Below are 19,954 nucleotides of genomic sequence, written 5' to 3'. Positions count from 1 at the left end.
GAATGAACCTATCCTCTGCTGGCCTTGGCTCTCCCCCCCCCAGCCTGAAGTTTTCTAACGGCGCCCCCTCCTTTTATAGACCAAGGGGGGAGCGGATACATTGGACGTTGGGGCCCCGACAGGTGGGCCCAACGTGACTGTGCTGCACACTGCGCAGAGCACTCAAACGGCTACAGTAGTTGCGAATCTTTCCTCCGATATGCTTCCGCACACTGTTGCCCTTCTGACTCAGGGGGGTCTTCTCTTGTCCCATCAGCTAGGTGCCCGTTGGAGTAACATAGCTTACGGCGTGGCCTGCTGAGGCTATTATGTAGGCGTCATAATGGCAGAAGCCGAGCAGTCACATCCTTCTGTCATGGCAGACTGGCAGGCGCGGAGTGGGCGGCGCCAGCGGCTCCACTACGCGTCTTGGTAATACGCGATCAATAGCCCCCTGGTCAAGGAATCGCCTCGGCTTCTGCTGCATCAATGCGGACGTCCACCTACCACAATGAATGCAGCGGTGGGTGAGGTTTAGTACGGAGACCAAGCGGGCTTGTCCCTGTAGACACGTGTCGGCTCCGGACCGCCCCGAGGCAGGGTGTCGACTTCTTCCCTCAGAGAGGGGTCCGGTCACTATACAGGTGGTCCAGGACCCCATGAGGGGTCCGGGACTCCGCGGGGGTCCGGACTCTTCAGGAGGTCCGGAGCCCCAGCTGCTTGCGTTTGAGTGCCTGCCTCTCCCGGGACACGTGGCGTCTCCGAACCTTCCCCAGTCGTGGAACGGTTCCGGATTGTTGTCGGGAAAACAGGACTTCGGACCGCAGGGGTCCAGCTGTTTGGATGTAGTCAAGGATAACTACAAAAGCCCTTGCCTAGACACAGCAAGAGGGGGTACCCCAGTCCTGGGGTACCGACACTACAGCTATCAATTGGTGATGTAGACCCCCGCTTTCACCACCATCTATCAATTGTGCTTCAGCTGCAGGGTTAGTGCGATAGTGCAACCACGAAATTTACAATGCTTATGATAAACAAACATGTCTACAACCATCCTTCTAAATGTTTTGCTAGAGAGAGTTTTAAGGAGTTTGCAGCTCGCGAAAGCATTCGTGGTGCAACAAGCGGCTGACTCTGGAGGGGTGCCAAAAGAGCACGGTGGTGGTGTTTCAAGGATGAAGCTACCATGCTCGTCTATGGAATCTTTTTCTTCACACTCCAGAGACAGTGCCTCACTGAATTCCCTAGCCCAACGGTTCTTTGCATCAAGAGGTTCATCGTGGATGATCATGGCTGTGTCGCGATCATGATCGAGAACAATACGATGTGGGCTAGTGGGACGAGGCTCGAACTTGATCAAGGATGATGAGGTTTGCACCATCATCTCGAGCGAGTTCTGTATGGGAAAAGGCTTCGCCGAAGGATTTTCTAAGCAAGGTGTGGCAAAAGTCATTTCCCCAAGTTTCTCGAATAGGCTCCCTAGAGGTGTAGGCCGAAGGTTGTCTGGAGGGCAGCCAATGAGATGATCAAAATCGAGGACATCAAAGATGTGAAAGTCAAGTTTGACCTCGATTTTGTCTATAGTAATTGGAACGGCACTAGCGATCCCTCGGCGCTCAAGAATGTGTCCAAAGGGACAACTTTTCAAGAGTTTGCCGGATGGTGCTAGCGAAACACTACCTAAGGGAGATTGTGCCAAGTGCCATGACATGATATTACCCTCCACGTTAGGGATAAGCTGGGCTTCTATGGTGATTCCTCATATGGAACATGGAATGATCGTGGAGGGTGACTCAATCCAAACTGCTTCGAAAAAGTCTACTATTCTATTTGACAGTTCCTCCCTGATGCCTTCTTTGAGAAGTGCGTCATTGAGAGGATCAGGAGGAGAAGCAATGTTTGGAGATATGAATGGTGACGCAAGCATTATCTCTTCGAATAGGTTGTGGTCGTCACGATGCTCCACCATTGGAATTTCCAGGCAAGAGATAGGAGCAGTTTCCCCAGAATCATGATTGAGGCTCCCTTGCGCTGATTTTTCTTGGAGAAGGTTTTCTAAAGGGGAGCCTAGAAGAAGATAAAAATCGACGATCAGGTAGACGTGGGAGTCTAAGCAAACCTCAATTTTGTCTATCTTGACCGGCACTGCCCGTCAGATCCCTCGACATTCAAAGAATAGTCCTGACGGACTTTGAAAGAGCCTGTCGGTCGGGTCTAAAGGCATGCTTCCTACGAAGGTTTCTGCGAGAAATTCGGACATGATGCATGCCTCGGCAGTGGGGTCATGAAGGGCTTCTACGGCAGTTCCTCTTATTGAGCAAGAAATTGTCGTGGAGGGTGAGCTAATTCGAAATGCTTCAGAAGATTGTTTCATTCCCTCCAACCATTCCTCATTCATGGATTTTCTAGGAGAAGAAAGGGATGCCGTAGGTCTCCTATCACAAAGGTAACTCGAGGTGTTTGTAAGGATTTCATAAAGATAATCATCGAGTTCGGAAGAGAACTTCGAAGGGTGAATTTCTTCTTCCTTCGATGTTCGTGGTTCAGGAGAGGGCTCAACAGACGAATCTGGGGATGTGGTAGGTATAGGTATGGATTTGGCTAATGAGGGGCTCTCATGGTGCGATTGAGACTCGTGCTGGGGCTCGCAAGGATAGGAAGGAAGAGAAGACTTTCTTAAGATGCGTCTAGGATTTATCTTCCTTCTGTTGGAGATCGATGAATAAACGAACCTCCAGCGGCGATGTAGAGATCGTCGAATGAGTCCATGTCTAAACCAGAGTAAAAGATGTGCAAGGATACATCATCGGGTATAGACCAGTCTGGGCATGAAGCTAAAAGGCATGAGAATCTTGCACATGCTGCACCTATGGTCTCCTTCTCTAATTGTTCAAATGCAAGGATTTCACTTCGAAGGGAGGCTGTATGGGATAAAGAAGAGAACGAGAGACAAAAGTCATCTCGGAGCTCTTCCCAATCATGGATCATACCCCTCACGCTGTGAGTGTACCATTGCTCCGCCTTCCCCACGAGAGAGAAAGGGAACAATTTCCATCTCAAGGTTTCCTGTGATATGCCTGGTATACCAAGCACGAACACAGTTCCTCAAACACTTGCAAATGAAGGTCGGGATCTTCGCTTTCTAAACCAGAGAAGGTTTGTGCCCGAACCATGGCAATGATGCGAGGATGGAGTTCATAGCCAGAAGTCATGAAAGGCCTTGAAGAAGTTGATGGCTCTGAGAACTCATCCTCAGAGGTAGAGAGTCGGTGGATAGAAGAGGATGACATGGTATAAGGATAAAATAAAAGAAAGGATAAAAGAAAAGAAAAGGTAAAATAAAAGACACACGGGTAACTAGGTTCGAAGACAACTACGGCAATCGTTCCCCGGCAACGGCGCCAGAAATGCTTGTTGGTATTTCTTAACTCTCACAGAGGAATCCGCAAGCACACGGAAATACCGTTGTAGCACCTCACCCGGGAGTATTCAGGGTATCGTATTTTCCACGAGGAACGGGTGTGTAACTGTCTTCTAACTAGATTACCCAAAAGAAGATAAGAGATAGAGAGACCTTAGGGTAGTGTGGTTCTGATCTAAGGATGGGTTCAAGGGAAGATACACTAATGTTTCCACTCGCTCACTTCAAGCACCGGTTTGACCCTGGTCTACCAAGGAATATCCGGTATCGCTCTATGTCGTACCCAGGCGGGGGGAGTGCACTAACCACGCAGACTGTCTCCGTAGCGGACGGACAGGGCTGTCACCACCTGCCGTCTACCCCACAATACCAGCTGAGTACGAGACAAACAAAGGTAATCCAAGGCCTAGACACCATGCCAATGCCTTCGACTACTACTCTAGAGTCGCGCAGGGTTATCCCGTATTTATCAGGGGCCCTCTTCTAGAGTGTCCGCTACGAGAACGGATGATGAACCCGCAAACGAATGAGAACAAAAGAATAACTTTACTAGAACTCACCAAATAGAATAACCCGGATATGTACTCCAAATGTACCATATTCGTAGAGGTACAAGGCCGAAGAGACGCCGACAAGTCTGGCTCTTCTCCGAACTCCTTCCTCACACACTCCCTAGGCTAAGGATAGAAAGAGGTGGAGCCTCTCTACTCTTCTCCTTCACATATGAAATGGTGTGTCTGAGAGGTGGAGGGAGCCCCCTTTTATAGTCTTTAGGGTCGGTTCCCGCCAAAAGCATATATGGAAGGTGATCAGGAGGAGTAGGGGGCACGCCACGTCAAAGTGTGCTTGGACTGGAGGCCAGCCAGGTTCAGCCGACCCAGGGGGTCGGCCGGTCCCATCTGGCCGCCCCTCGTCCTTATCCTCCTCGGGGAGTCTGATCTGTGGGCCCATGTTAAGATCTCGTGGTCCATTTGCCTTGGTTCCCCCGTTTTCTCTGACATGTGGGCCCTCCTTGTAAGTGACACGTCTTAGTGTTGATCTTTTTGTGCATTCTTCCTCGTGTTCACTCGCGTTTTCTCCCTTTTACAAATGTCGGTGCCTGCAGATAACAATTCATCAAAACTCGTGGAAATGATTAGTTATAAGCCATATATCTAAGTTTGGTGATTATTTTTGGTGAAAAGCTGCAAGATTTGATGGTCGAAAATGACAGTTAAGGACTGTCAACAGGGAGGAGGCGAGCGCCGAGGAGGAGGCGGACGCGGCGGCGAGGAGGAGGCGGGCGCGGCGGGGAGGATGAGGCGGTCAACGGGGAGGTGGCAGGGAGGAGGCAGGAGGCGGCGGGGGCGGCGTGGGCCGCGGAGGGGGCGGCGGGGGAGGGAGAACCGCGTGGGAGGGAGGAGGGGGCGACAGGAGGAGGAGGGTGGGCGCCGGCGGCCGCCCGGATCTAAGCTAGGGTGCGGCGGGGCCGGCGGGAGGACGAAGGCAGGCATCGGAGGGGGCGGTGGCAGGGGAGCATCCGGGAGCGGTGGCGGAGGAAGGACCGAGCCAGAGGAGGCGGGCGGGCGCTGGCGGGGGCCGAATCTGAGCTAGGGCGCGGAAGAGGATGCGACGGAGGGGGGCGGCGGCGCGCGGGAGGGGTGGTGGCGGTGGCGGAGCCGGGGGTGTGGCGCGGAGGGGGTGGCGGGGAGGAGGCGGAGGGGGCGGCGGTGGGGGGAGCACAAAAAATTCTGGCAGCATTCCGGCCAGGGGATTTTGAAAAATTTTCTAAGTCCTTAGATATTTATAGGAGCTCGATTTGTAGGGGCGGGTGGGGGCATCACCCACCCCTAAAAATCAATTTCTAGGGGCATGCTTGGCGCCGACCGCCCCTAGAAATGATTTGCCCGCCCCTACCCTACAAATCTATTTCAAGGGGCGGGTGAAGCCCCCACCCGCCCCTACAAATAGATTTCCATGTTTAATCCGAATATTCGTTTCAATAAGAAAATAGAGTAAACAATATAAAAAAATGCTAAAATTTTTGCCATACACGTATTTTGATGTATAAAACAAAGAAAAAATAGCAAAACTATATTGCAGTGTATGTAATACGAAAATATGTTCAAACTTTAACCACTACGATGTCACACTACTCTCTCATACAACTTACGACTAACTTTATATTTTGAACACACTTAAGCAATGAACATGTTGAATTGCATTTTTTTTAAAAAAAATTCACGTGTTTCATATGTCATTATATGGTTATGGTAAAAATTTCACAATTTTTTGACATCATTTACAAATTTTTATGAGTTTAGCACATTTTCAGAAAAGGTTGGAAAATTATTTATAGGGGCGGGTGGGGACCACACCCGCCCCTACAAAGTGATTTTTAGGGGCGGACGGGTTCCGGCCCGCCCCTACAAATCGATTTGTAGGGGCGGGTGAGGTCCCCACCCGCCCCTATAAATTGGTGCATATATTAGGACTTAGAGTTTTTTTGCGTTTCCAGAGACAACGAGGGGATAAGACCGCGCCCGACCCTCGACCCTGCGCCAGATCTACGCCGCCGCCGCCCGCCCTCGAGCCTCGGCTCCAGCCCTCCTCTCTGCGCGCCTCCACCCCCGAGCCCGACCCCCTACTCCGCTCGGCTCCTCACCGCTCCGGCCCTCCTCTCCGCGCGCCTCCTCCCCACCGGCTGACCCACGCCGCCGCCGCCTCCTCCGCCTCTCCCATCGACCAAGTAGGTATCTTGTTTTTTCTTTCATTCTTTGTTTTCCATTCCAATGCAAATATCATGAACAGTTAATGAGTTTGTATTTTGGGAGTGATTAGTTTAATTTTTGTTGCATTTTCACTTCGAAAATGTGAGTTACTAATACAAAAATTTGAGTTAGCAAATGTAGTGCATTTTTGTTGCTTTCTTAATAAATGAACACATACAATTTGAGAATTGGAAAATTTAGTGAATTTTGTCGCAATTTTCAATTTTCAATTTAGTGAACACATGTATATATTCATGTATATGTAATTTTGTACATATTGGAGACACTATAATGATGTAGTGAAACCCTATTTTCTTCTTTTTATGTATTTTTAACTCTAAGGATGTATATATTTATATATTTTCAGTAAATGAACACATGTTATTTTCTGTATGAAATATGCATAATGTTTCTATGAAGTCATATGGCAAGTGGTGGTTTTGGTGGTGGTGTGCCGCATCAGGATTACCCTTTGCCCTTGGCTCGCACTCCTAGCATCAATTTCAGCAGACTCAACAGGGCTAGACCGAGGCGATGTTCTTAACAAAACATTACAGCTCCAACCATAGTAAGACCCATCTTTTGTCTAGGATCCTTTCACTACTACAAAAATGATTTGTAGGAACACCTCAATTTTTTTTAGGGCGGACCAAAATTTCACTCGTTGCTACAAATGGAGCGGGGTTACTGTAACATCCGACCCGCCCCTAGAAAAGTATTTTTAGGGGCGGGTCACCCCCTCACCCGCCCCTAAAAATGGTGGCATTTGTAGGGGCGGGTCATAGCCTCACCCGTTCCTACAAATCTATTTTTAGAGGCGGGTGATGGCATGGCCCGCCCCTATAAATGGTTCCACACAAAAAAAATTCATAACTTTTTTGTATGATCTCGGATGAATTCAAACTTTATACCAAAATTGTAGAGAATGACGAGATCTAAAACTTTGTAGTTGACAACTTTTTCATTCAAGGTCATATATAAGTCCAAAAAAATATTATAATTTCTCTAATAGCTATAATTATATAGTATCTCATATAACTCAAATTATACTTTGAAGTTTCCACAATCATAACCTTTGTATATACTGAAATATACTTGACATATTTTTTTATGTTTTTATAGTTCACAATAACCATAGTGTAGAAGTTTCACATTTTTTAATTTGTTTTGCTACATGTAAACAATTAAAAGAATTTTCACATAAAATAGAAAAATAATTTTAGGGGCGGGTAATGGCATCACCCGCCCCTAAAAATGCATTTGTAGGGGCGGGTGATGCCATCACCCGCCCGTACAAATATTTTTCTAATTTATTCGAAAAATAATTTAATGCAAAATAAATAGCAAATAATCTTGAAAAATTATGATATTTGTACAATAAGATTATTCTGACCTACAAAACTGGGCAAAAATATGATAAGTTTGTTTCATTGTACCTAATAATTAGATGTTTGAAAAACATAAAGTTAGTCTTAATTTGTATGAGGTAAGTTAGTGTGGGAGCTATTCAATGTGCAACACCTTGAACAAATATGGACACTTAAATTAGATTTTAATTTTTTTTCTAAATTATAAAAGTCGCAATAAGCTTCTATAAAAATTTCATATTTTTTTGAAGTGTTTTGCTATTTTTAATGAATTAAATTATTTTTCAAATTAAATTAGAAAATTATTTATAGTGGCGGGTGGGAGCCTCACCCGCTCCTAAGACCAGTCTCAGTGTGAGTTTCATGGGCACAGTTACCTAGACTGAGAACTAGGTAACTGTGCCAGATGGATTTTATGGTGATGAAACTCTCCTCACATCACATGAAACTACATTCTTCTCTCTTTGCCATGTCAGCAAAAATAAAAATATTTAATATTATAAAACCCCTATGAAACTCTTATTGAAACTGTCCTAAAAATGTAAGCCCTAAAAATATAAGCGATCAGAGTGAGGTGGTGGCGATCCGTGTGCTTTGCAATGCTGTGTGGTAATTGGCTGAAAGCAAGATCGTGTGGCCCACCCCCGCCGCGTCATGAATGCCTTATCGTCTCCCGAGCTTCTCTCTCCCTCATCCCTCCCTCCTACAACCTTAGGCGTTCTCCAACGGGGCACCGTATAAGGCCCCCACCCTACGTGGGGGGGCTTTGGGGGGAGCGAGCCGTCCAACGGCTCCCCCCATAGCTCCCCCTGTATACGGGGGGAGTTGAAACTCCCTCCATATATAGAGTGAGTTTCAACTCCCCCTATATCTCTAATCACACTGTTTCTTCATGATATTAATCTCGTTTGAGCTCCGTAATATGATGATAATGCGTATTATGACAGTACAAATATTGTATGATTTTTTTAAAATTCAAAAACGATAAATAAATAGTTAGTTAATGAGTGATAGTATATAGAGGGAATGGTTGGAGAGAAGGAGTTATAGGGGGAGGAATCTTTTGGAGGGAGATAGTAAAATATAGTAAATAGTATGTTTGGGGGGAGTTGGATGGGGGAATGGTTGAAGAAAGCCTTATCCTCTCCCGTGCTTGTGTTTGTGCTTCCCTCTTCCTCGTCTCTCCCTCGCAGTGCACAAGTCGGCGCCGACAGGGACAGCGGCGGCGGCCAGCAGCACCACGACGACAACTCGAGCAGCCCGGAAGCCGGCTTCAACTCCTCCGCGGCGACCGCGGGCGTGGGGAGCGTCGGCAGCAGGCTTGACAGCAGCATCGTCGCGCCGCCGCCGGATTGGTGCATATTAAACTGATTGGTTGCTACGTCAATCGAGACCTTGCTTCGTTGTTCGAGTGTTCATCATCATCTGACCAAAGTTTGAATCCTCAGGGACCCCATCGAATACATCTTGCAGATGCATCAGCTACTCGAGTACATCCCACGCATGCAGCAGCTCGAGTGCCAGCTACTCACCGAGATAGCCGACCTGCGGCTTGGGGCGGCCTCGCAGGTGGCCGGTGGGGCGCGCGTGCCTGCGTGGGCGTGGTGGCCGGCGGGCCCGGCCTCCCGCGGCTTGCTGGGTCGACGGCGCAGGTGGCCTCCTTGTCGAGCTCGTCGAGGAGGAGTTCAAGCTCGTCATCCTCGACTTCGGGGAAGCACTCGAGCATTCGAGGAAGAGCCGAAGAGGTCGAGCGCGTCATCCTCGGCGGGCGCGGGCGGACGCGCAGGCGGCGGGCGCGCGCGGCCACCGGCGGCGGCGCGCGGCGGCATGCGGGCCGACTTTTCTTTTAGTTTTTTATTCGGTTTGTAGGGGCGGGTGGTCCCCCACCCTTACAAATCCATTTCTAGAAACGGACAGCAGTGTTACCCCCTCCTGAAAATAAATTTATAGAAGCCTCTCCTAAAAATAGATTTATAGAAGCGGGTGAGGGGGTGACCCGTCCCTATAAATATATTTTTAGGAGCAGATAGCGTACTCGTTCTTGCAAACAACTATTTTTAGCTGTGAAAAACAGAGGTGGATGAGACATCCGCCCCTAAAAATGCCTTTTTAACTGCTCCTACAAATTGTTTATGTAGTAGTGTTTTTTTGCCTGATTAATAAGAATGTATGATATTTATTAATGTTATGTTACCTCTAATATAATGTAGGTGATCGATTATTTTAAATGGCTTACTGAGGTACTACAATGCCTAGATGATATACATCTTCTGGTGGTAACCACAGAACGCCTACAATTCAAAAAATGACAATCTCTTTTGAGGTATCATTAAGATAAGATCCAGGTATCATGATGCCAATAGTGGCTAGTGGGAAAGAATAACTAAGTTCAGATGACTTATGAAAGAACTGTCATAAAAATATGTCTTTTGGAACTTGAGAGCTATGGTTATCTGATTTCAGATTTGTCATGATTTAAAATTCAAGCACTTCGACGGAATCAACATGATATTGTTAGTCTCTGTGAGAGCCTTTCATGAGAAAATCTACATGATATAGTATGTGAATTTTGTTAATTTAAAGAATTATGATAGTTTCTACATGATATAGTATGTGAATTTTGTTAATCAAAGCATTTTGTAATATTTATATTCCATCTCCGTTGCAGGATATATTTGGTAATACCTTTGCGGCGATGAGTTTAGAAGAAATTTTATGTCAAGTCGTGAAGTAGTTGGGTTATTATTCGACTGAGGAGAGACCAGTATATACAAATGAAGGTCTTTACCAGGGTTCTTTTCAATTTCGAACCACGCCAGATCCTACCGCAGAACCAATGTTCACCATCTACGGCAAAACACTTCCTCGTAGAAGTGAAGCAAAGGACAGCACATTTATCCTTGCATTGATTTTCATTGTCGATGCCCTCGGATACAAAATTGGCGATGTTAAGTATGTTGACTACCTCTTGTTTCGAAATAATATTTGTTAGATGATGTAACGTAGGCATGCAATTGAACATTTGTTAAATCTTCTATATCTAAGTGTAGTTTGTGAGTTGTGACTATATATTGCACACTATTCATGTAGCTGTGAACTTATGTTAAATCTTCAGATGATGAGCCGATGCGTCTCCCAAAACCAATGGTTGGTTTTAATTTGTCGAACGGGTTAAGGTCAGTGAACAACAAATTGCTACATGAATCGTCTATTGGGCCACCATACTTCTATTATGTGCCCCAAAAGGTGTTTGAGGTAAAATATCAAGATTCCTCTTTGATATTGATCCAAAATTTGTAGACTCAAAGTACTTCTGTGCCGCTGCCAGAAAGAGAGGCTACATACATAACCTGCCACTCGTGAATGGGTCACCTCTACTTGCCATACCTCCAAAGACAATATTTGATGTCTTCCCTCTTACCAAAAAGTGGTGGCCCTCGTGGGATCCAAGACGGCAATTTAACTGCCTTCAGACTTGTGTAGCTAGTGCTAAGTTGTTAGAGAGGATTCGCCTAACCCTAACAAATTGTGAAGATCCGCCTCCTGTAAGAGTTCAAAAGTATGTGCTCTCCACAGGCTTGGTATTCGCATGAACTATGGCTAATCCATACCATCAAAATCTAAATCAAACGAGGGGCAAAGAGAGCTCAATTTGAACAAAAAAACTTACATATATTTGTAGGGGCGGGTCGGGGTGTGAACCATCCCTGCAAATTATGTTTATAGGGGAGGCTCAATCCCCCGGCCGCCCCTACAAATAAAGTCATTTGTAGGGGTGGTAAGGGGGTGAGCCGCCTCTAAAAACACAATTTGTAGGGGTGAGCCATTTCTAGGGGCGGCTCAACCTCCCAGACCGCCCCTAAAAATGGATGCTATTTTTAGGGGCGGCCGGGGGGGAGCAGCCCCCTACAAATGGTGTTTCTAAGGGCGGGTGAGTTGCTACAGTACCGAGGTCCATTTGTAGCAACATGTTAAATTTAGGTCCGTCCCTAAAAAAAATTGAGCCGTTGCTACAAATCATTTTTGTAGTAGTACACAAAATAATCTTAAGTTTAATTTACTCTAGGGGGTTGGGTTTGGTGGAGTAAACATGGACGCCGATGTCTACGACGACGATGGTGAGGATGCAGAAGTAGAGGATGGTGTGGACGAGGATGGAGAGGGCGCTGGTGCTCATGTTGCCGAACTCCACCACCCAAAGTCTACTCCTCGCTGGCAGCTGGAACAAGAACCCCGGCTACAGCAGGATGAACAGCACCACCGCCACGATGATCGACCCTCAGTCCGTCGTCACCATCTCTCTCTCTAACAAAGGTTGCTGGGACCAAGGTACTCTGGGTGGGATTCTCACTTCTCGTCGTCGTTCCGGGGGAGGCCATCCTTGGGAAGGAAGCAACCGAAAGGCGGCAGCGGAAAGAGAGAAAGGCGAGTGATCAGAGCAGCTTTGCTCGTGAGGAGCGATGGCTAGCTCTGCTTTGACAGGTCGCCAGTTTGCCGGCCGCCTTAGCTTTCAAGGTTCTGAGGCCACCGGTAGCAAGCTAGGAAGAGATCTCGTAGCAGGGCATCCTGTACGTTTGCATAAGTTCCTTGCCAAGAGCAATGACAATCAGCAACACTACACGAATAAAAGAGCATCCATCTGTTGGCAGTTCAATTTGCGCAAACAAATTTAACATTCTATATATATTCAGAGTTATTTGCCATACGTTAGCGTTAGCATTTCGATACCCGTGCATCATCAAAGTTGGTAAAACATGCATGATCATGCTGGCAAAAGGAATGTAGCATTGTTGTTGTAACTCTAATATAGTAAATCCCTAACACGCGGTCGTGAATAGCCATTTTTTCCAATAGGAATTAAGATCCCAAAACCAAATGTGGGATCGAAATGGTGAATGAGAGTCTTTAAAATTCTTCGAAAACACGACTCCAATTCACTGTCCAAAATACCTCTCTTCTAATCGCCAAGATGACACGAGTTATCTGGTGACACGCTCACCCTAGAAACATTTAAGAATCTTTAATACAAAGCGGAAGCAACTCGGAAAGCACTGCAAAGAAAAACTTGCTCTGAAAAAAGAAGTTAAACTACCTCTAAAAACATCCTAACTAAACATGCAAGGAATCTATATACTATAAAGGATGAAAGAATTGATAACATTTTTCACCTACATTAACCCACCCATCCCTCTCACAAAACACCTCTTTAAGGCCCAGATGTAACGTCAGTTGGTTGACAGCCCCTTAGTGGACCGAAAAAATTGACAGAAGGAAAATCCACCCGAAGTGTAATTTTTTTGTTACCGCACCTTTGTTTACCCACCCACATATACCCACATGCGAAATTGGCTCCCTCTCGCGTCTGTTTTGGATGGAAATCATCGAGTTTCAATCTTTCCATGACTCTCGCTAATCAATCTTTCCATGTTTCTCGCCGATCAATCTTTCCATATTTCTCACTGATTTCATGTTCAATCCTCGACCATATGGTTTCCATCCTGGACGTATCCAATCTTTTCATATTTCTCACTGATCAATCTTTCCATGTTCTCGCTGATTAATCTTTCCATGTTTCAATCCTCGGACATATGGTTTCCATCTTGGGCGTATCCAATCTTTCCATACTTCTCACTGATTATTCTTTTCATGTTTTTCACTGATTTCCATGTTTCAATCCTCGGCCATATAATTAACCCTGGGCGTATCGGTTTCATGTAGGACTCGGCCGTCACCTCCCTACACAGCAAACCCTCCCATGCGGCCGTCGCGCGGCCCTATCCCGAGCGCCGCCCCAGCATCGTCATCTACACGTGCGGCAGCAGGAGCACGGCCAACACATCTCCCAAGCGCCGGGCAGCCGGCCATGTCTCACTCATCATCGTCATCACATCATCTCCTGCCCCTGGACGCTCGCAGGCTGAGCACCACCCAGTAGAATTTTTGTGTTTTCAAATACATTTTTCCATTCTGACTTCACACTATTTTGTTTGCATTGAAGGCTGCTGAACAACTTATGGGGTTTATGTGCTTGGTGGTTTCTTGGATCTCAGTATTTTGAATTGTTGGTTCTCCAATGCCTACATGTATCCTTTGGTATCTTGCATCATGAAGCTAATATTATGTTCATCATTTCTTTCAAATCCAAAAGGTAATCATTTAGTATCTTACTCACATTATTTACTTATTTTTAATTATTCAATCTTAGAAATGTATATGAAGCCATCTACATTTAGATTTTGATGTTTTATTTTTGATAAAATGGTTGGGTCAAAATGTTTCTTATGGAGCAGCACATTCACTTGATCAAATAGTGTGAGATTAGACATCAGATTAGATGAAGGTTGGAGAGATGAGATGACTACTGCATATGCATACAAACTGATCCAAGTTTGAATATGACCCAAGTTTCAGAAACCATTGTACTGACCCAAGTTTGAATATGAACATGATAAGGGGTACAGGGGTAGTGTGCAGCCTACTCCATTAGAGAGTTTGGGAACAAGTAATTTATTGGCGCATTGTGTTCAAAGGAATCTGAGATCCAATGAATTTGAAGATGCAAACAGTGTCATGTACAACACTATTGATCATATGTTTTTTTTTGGGATAAAGTCAGATTACTAACTAATGGCTGTTTTTAGGGAATAGTAAATCTTGCTTGTGGTTACTAATGAAATTATGTTAATGCTTAGAAAGCAGAGCACTTGGTTGACCGCTAAGATTGTTTCAGGCATAAGAAAGATGCTCTGAAGAGACATACATGCAGGTTTGTGACTAATAGATGGCCTGTTATGTTGCAGTAGGTGAGAATGTATTTTTGTTAGGCCCCATTCTCATTTCAATTTAATTACGAAGGTTGAAACCATGTTCAATTTTTTTAGCAGTTGGAGTATTGCTCCTTTCAACGAAAAATTGTGATTTTGATGTGTAAAGGAAATTAAGAATGAAAACAAAGGATTTTTTCTCCATTTCAGCATCATACATGAATAAATGGTTTCTTACTTCAAAAATCAAAACATGCATGTCAGCTTTGCTAGATATATTTTATTGATTATGGAATTTTTAGTTATCCTTTTCTGGGCAACATTCTTCGTTTCACGTTGCTTGACATAATTCTTGGTGTTCAGATTGTGATGCATGACCAGGGTGTGAAACGACCTGACTGCCTCCACACTTGCTTGTGTCCCCTTTGCTCTATTCTGGGAACTCGATTTTCTTACAGGAAAATGGACTAGATATGAAAGAAAATGCTACAGATTGTTTGCCCTTTTATTTTTGGATTAGTTTTACCAATACTAGCTTACATTTATATTATGAAAATATTTGTGCTGTTTGAGTGTATACATTAGCTATATTTTTTGTCTTACAAGAAATGCTAATGTTTTTAAATTGGTTGTCATACTAATTCATGCTTTTGATTTTCGGAGTTTTTCGTTTCTGCTGTGAGATTACTTCAAACCAAATAATTCTTTAGTGTAACTGTCAAAATCTCCCATGGTAGTTGAACAGAGCTCTTGCAAGGCTGCAATCTTACTGCACTGATGATGATAGGGATTTTTCTTTTTAATTTCTAGCTTGATGATGCATTGGTGCTTGAACCTTTTTTTTAGAGAGTTGTTTTTCAGCTACAAAATGAATGTGCATTTTGTGCTTCTTAGCAGCAAGATGCTTCAATGAACCTCCAGGACCTGAAGAAAAGGGGGCAGGAGCTGCAAGCAAGGGAAGTGGAATTGAACAAGATGGGGGAGGCATGTTTTACATGCATGCATAATAATATTAATCTCTGAGCATTTTTACCACTGACTTTTTTTTAGCTCGAAATATTGGTTTTGATATGTCAATGCACATATATCATAGTTGCTGCTGAATTATATCCTTCTTGCATTTGTGAGTTTTGCCGTACCAAGAGGTTCCTAGGTGAAGTTCCTGAAATCTGATGGGTACATACGAATGAGATCCACGTAGACAGAGTCATATAGTTTGAGCTATTGGCTGACAAATATTGTATGACCCATCTAGGATGTTTTTGCTATCACCTCTTTTTTGTTGCTAATTTATAGACAATATAACAATTGCATATATCTGAAAATCCAACTTAGACCTATTACCTATCCTCTACCGGTTTGATATGACATTTTTACATTTCTGTTGTTTTCTCGGATAATATTTCAGTAAAAGAATATTGTTTGGTGCACTAATGCTCTGTTTCCTACACATTTATTAGATTGATAAAAAAGCATTATCATTGCGACTGTAAGAAATTGTCTCCTTGTTTGCGTATCTCCAGGCTCAGACGTCTTGAACTTGGAAACTACCTTTCTATCCCATCCTGGTCCCCCACCATAGGAAGCAGAACTTTCTGATTGAAGGGAGATAGACAAGGCAAACCAGATTACCAGTGCTGGGAATTCAAAATCCCTAGCATCCTCTGAACAATCGTCCTCAATTAGGTACCTAACCTTGTGCTGTATGGATGGCTGCTAGCTTACTACAGATAAATTGTTTGTTTACCTTCTTTTCTTCTCATGACCAATCTGTGGGGTTTTAAAGGGTGCACTAATCCCCAATTAGGATGTGCTATTTTTTAAATTCACGGTGTGTGGCCTCACTCTGCAACCCAACGTGCCACTAATAGTATCTACCATTTTTTTGTTCCTAATGCGTGTGTGCATTCCAAAATTAAATTTTGTGCTGGAAACATAAAAATCAGACATGATGATAAACATGGACTAATAAAAAAATCAATTCACCTGAAGGACATGTTTGCTGGCCAAAACAAGATGAACAATCTACTGGTCAAAATCAATTTGGTTTGATATGCTTGTATCCTTGATTTGAATATTATAGTATCATCGATAAGTTGTGTTAGACTTTGGGGTCACGACGTAGCGTGGATCAGTACTAGATAGATTTTGAGTCTCATGTTACTTTTAACAAACATCTATTATTTTAAAATAATTATTTTTAAAACATGTGTTTGTGGCATGTGCACCTCCACTAGTAACTAAAAATAACAATAACAAAAACCAATTAAAAGCTAGTTAACTATGCGAGCATAGATTTTAAAACTATTAGTAAGAATAATTACTAATTAACCAATTAAAGAACTACAACGGAAATTAATTAAACATTAGAAGAATGGGAAAAGGAAAGTGCTCACACGGCTGGTCACGATTCAGCTTGCTGCTGTTGGCCGCTTTCCCTTGATTCCGCCCTGGGCTGGATGTCGCCCCCCCCACCCCCACACCCGGCCTGTCACGGGCCGCGTGTGGGGCGTCCTCCTGTAGCTGGGCCGCGTTGCCCCACCTGTGCGGCCTGGAACCATTAAAAATGCGTGCTTCCTGGGCCGCGAGCCCGTGAAGCGTTCGGGCCGTGAGCTCAGTCGCCTGGACCGCACAGTGCCGCTCGGCCTGCCTCGCACCGCATGCCGCCGTGAGCTAGCGCCTGGGCAGCAGCTCGGTGCAAGGTATAGTTGTCCATTCGGGCCGCCCGGCCCGGCCCGGCACGAACCCGGGCTGGCCCGGGCACATCCAAGTCGGGCCTGGCCTGGCACGGGGAGGCTATCGGGTCGTGCCGTGCCACCCGTCGTGTTGGGGTGACGGCCCAGGCACAAGCCCACAGGCTGTTTTCGTGCTGGGCCAGCCCATGAAGCACGCCCTCTGGAGCGTGCTCGTGCCGGCCCACGGCCTGTACACCAAGTCACTACTAAAACAACTCCAAATTCAAAGGTACATTCAGAATAGATAGAAAAAATGTCAAATTCTCAATCAAACAGACAAGCACAATCACAATCACAAATCACAAACAAAAAAGCAAGCAAATAATCAAACGTTCACCCCTTCATAATATTATAAGTTCAGAACTGGGATGATTGAGAATTATAAATCTGTTTTAACACTTGATCTGTTTGATCAAGTGTAGCTGCCTCATTAAAAACCTTCCTAGGTAAAACTCACCCTTGTGAGAAATCCTAGGAAGAAAAAAAGAGTACAGCCCATATTTATAATTCTAGGTTCATTGTTCATTACAGCCTTACAGTTACAGCAATAGAACATGCTTACAATACAAGAATAGAACTCCAAATCTCCAATGTCCAGACTTGCATTGCACTTGCACTCTTGATTCTTGATTGCCAAAAGACCAAAATGGCAATTGCCTTGTCTGTCTTCCACAGCCGTCACGCCACAGAAGGGGTAGACCCAGTGGTAGAGGCTGGACCACCACCAGTAGAGGCAGGCCTAGCAAAAAATCAGATGAGCATGAGATACTTGATGAACAAATCATGAAAGAACTTGTAAGAGACAAAGCATGAGATACTTACTGATTATCATTAGGTTGCCCTTGTCCTTCCTCCTCCTCCATGAGTCTACTGCAGGCATACTCCATCTCTTGCATCCCCTTCTCAACCTCATGCTGTGTTCTTGCATCTCCCAACTCCCAGTCTTTGACACATGTCAACATCTCCACTGTATGAGGCAGCAACCGTCGGCGCCGCTCCTCGATCACCCTACCAGTTAGACTAAAGCACGACTCCGAAGAAACAATAGAAACAGGAACAGACATGACATCTCTAGCAAGTATGGCTAGAATAGGATATGTAAGTTTATGCTCATGCCACCAGTGAAGAATATTAAAGTCATCATCATAACAGGTGATAGTGTCACTATCCAAATAAGCAGATAACTCAGAAACAGTTGCAATAGCAGGAGTAGATGCAGATGGAGATGGAGCAGATGTAGAATCAGAACCAACTAAAGTAGAACTAGGAGCCCCATGAGCTCCAAATATCTTACCCCATGCTGTTTTTTTCTTACCAGTAGATCCTGCTACTTGAGAGTGTTTTTCAACCTAACTGCACTAAACTTGGTTTCATACTTGTTAAACAGTTTGTATAATTCAGTTCTTACCTCACTGAAGTAAGTTGAATAATCAGTACAAATAGTGTGAGCAAGAAGCTGCAGAACATTATGAAAACCTCTAATCTTGGCTCTTGGATCCAAAATAAATGCAAAGGAATACAAAAGAGGTATATTCTGCCAGTACTTGAGAAACTTTAGTTTCATAGGAGTAAGAATGTTCATAATCAATGGATCAGTGTCTTTGGAATGTAAATGACCAGCAATGTCAAGTATATGATGCAGCATCAAAGGACTGGTAGGATAGTAAACACCAGATAAAACAACAGTAGATTCATAAAACATTTCAAGAAACTCTATTATCTTCTCAGCAACAACCCAGTGACCATCATTGAGAAGTGGTTGACCATTAACCAAACCATAATTAGCACCAATAAAGACAGAGAAAGTGGATCTGTATGGTAAAAGGTGCTTGAGCACGAGATAAGTAGAATTCCATCTCACATCCATATCCAAACCAAATTTCCTAGGGCTTACCCCCTTAACAAGGCAAAAGTTGTGAAATTCAGCAATGCGTTGGTTAGAAGAGTTCAAGAAAAAAAATTGCAGTCCTAAAAGCCTCAAGATAAGTCTTGATCCTTTTCAAGGCAGACTTGACAATCTGGTTTATAATGTGACATGCACATCTCTGGTGTAAAAGACCATGCAATGCTGTATCATGATTGTCAAGTAGTTCAGGGTCAGGACCACGGTAACCAACAAATTTTGGAATGAGTTTGGCCATGGCAGAAGCATTAGAAGAAGCATTATCAAGTGTGACAGAAAAAAACTTTATCTTTCAAACCAAACTCAGTGACAACAGACTCAACACGATTAGTAATGTTAACACCAGAGTGAGAGACATCAATTAGTCGGAGACCAATCACCCTTTTTTCTATCTCCCAATCAGCAGAAACAAAATGGATAACAACAATAAAATAGTCTTCTTTAGCATTGCCAGACCAAATATCAGATGTAAGACAAACAAAATTAACAGATTTCAAGCACTCAATTAGAGAATATCGACGGTCAAGGAAATACTTTTCAAGATCTCTAGTTGTTGTTTGCCTTGAAACACTAACAAAACGAGGATTATGAGCACGCTGAATGTATTCCTCAAATGCTTTTTCATAACCAAAACCTAGAGGCAAATCAAGTCTAGCAATTAAGCGACACAACTCTCTACGAGCAACATCAGGCTTATAGTCCCAGCTCTGGATAGAACCATCAGAATTGTATTGTAGACGAGACTGAATCAGAGAAGCATGTTTAGCTTTAGAAACACATACCTTCTGGTGCCGGAGAAGATGCCCAGTACCAGCTGCAGACCGAGCAGAAAGAACATGAGAGCAATGAAGGCACTTAGCAGCAACTCTCACCTTCCTACCGGTGGGAGAATCCTTGAAGATCTTGTCAAAGTCATTCCAGGCACCAGACCGGACACGCTTCAACCGAACGCTAGTGCCAGTAGAGGCAGATGGCATCGAGGAAGGCATCACAGGCAGTGAAGTCTTAGCACCTGCACCTCCAGCAGCACCGGCA

General features: G+C 44.5%; 1 long non-coding RNA gene and 1 pseudogene across 1 annotated transcript; one reads left to right on the top strand and one right to left on the bottom strand.

Annotated features, from left to right (window-relative positions):
- The first annotated feature begins 8,658 nt into the window (after positions 1–8,658).
- LOC120658082 lies at positions 8,659–10,606 on the top strand. Its single transcript, XR_005668507.1, has 2 exons — positions 8,659–10,075; positions 10,186–10,606. It is a non-coding gene; the product is annotated as an uncharacterized LOC120658082 (long non-coding RNA).
- A 968-nt stretch (positions 10,607–11,574) lies between these two features.
- LOC120658081 lies at positions 11,575–11,814 on the bottom strand (annotated as a pseudogene).
- Positions 11,815–19,954: the final 8,140 nt, after the last annotated feature.

Source organism: Panicum virgatum, chromosome 2N (genome assembly GCF_016808335.1).
Source record: "Panicum virgatum strain AP13 chromosome 2N, P.virgatum_v5, whole genome shotgun sequence".
Classification (NCBI taxonomy): Eukaryota; Viridiplantae; Streptophyta; class Magnoliopsida; order Poales; family Poaceae; genus Panicum; species Panicum virgatum.
This window is presented reverse-complemented; position numbering and strand designations above follow the sequence as displayed.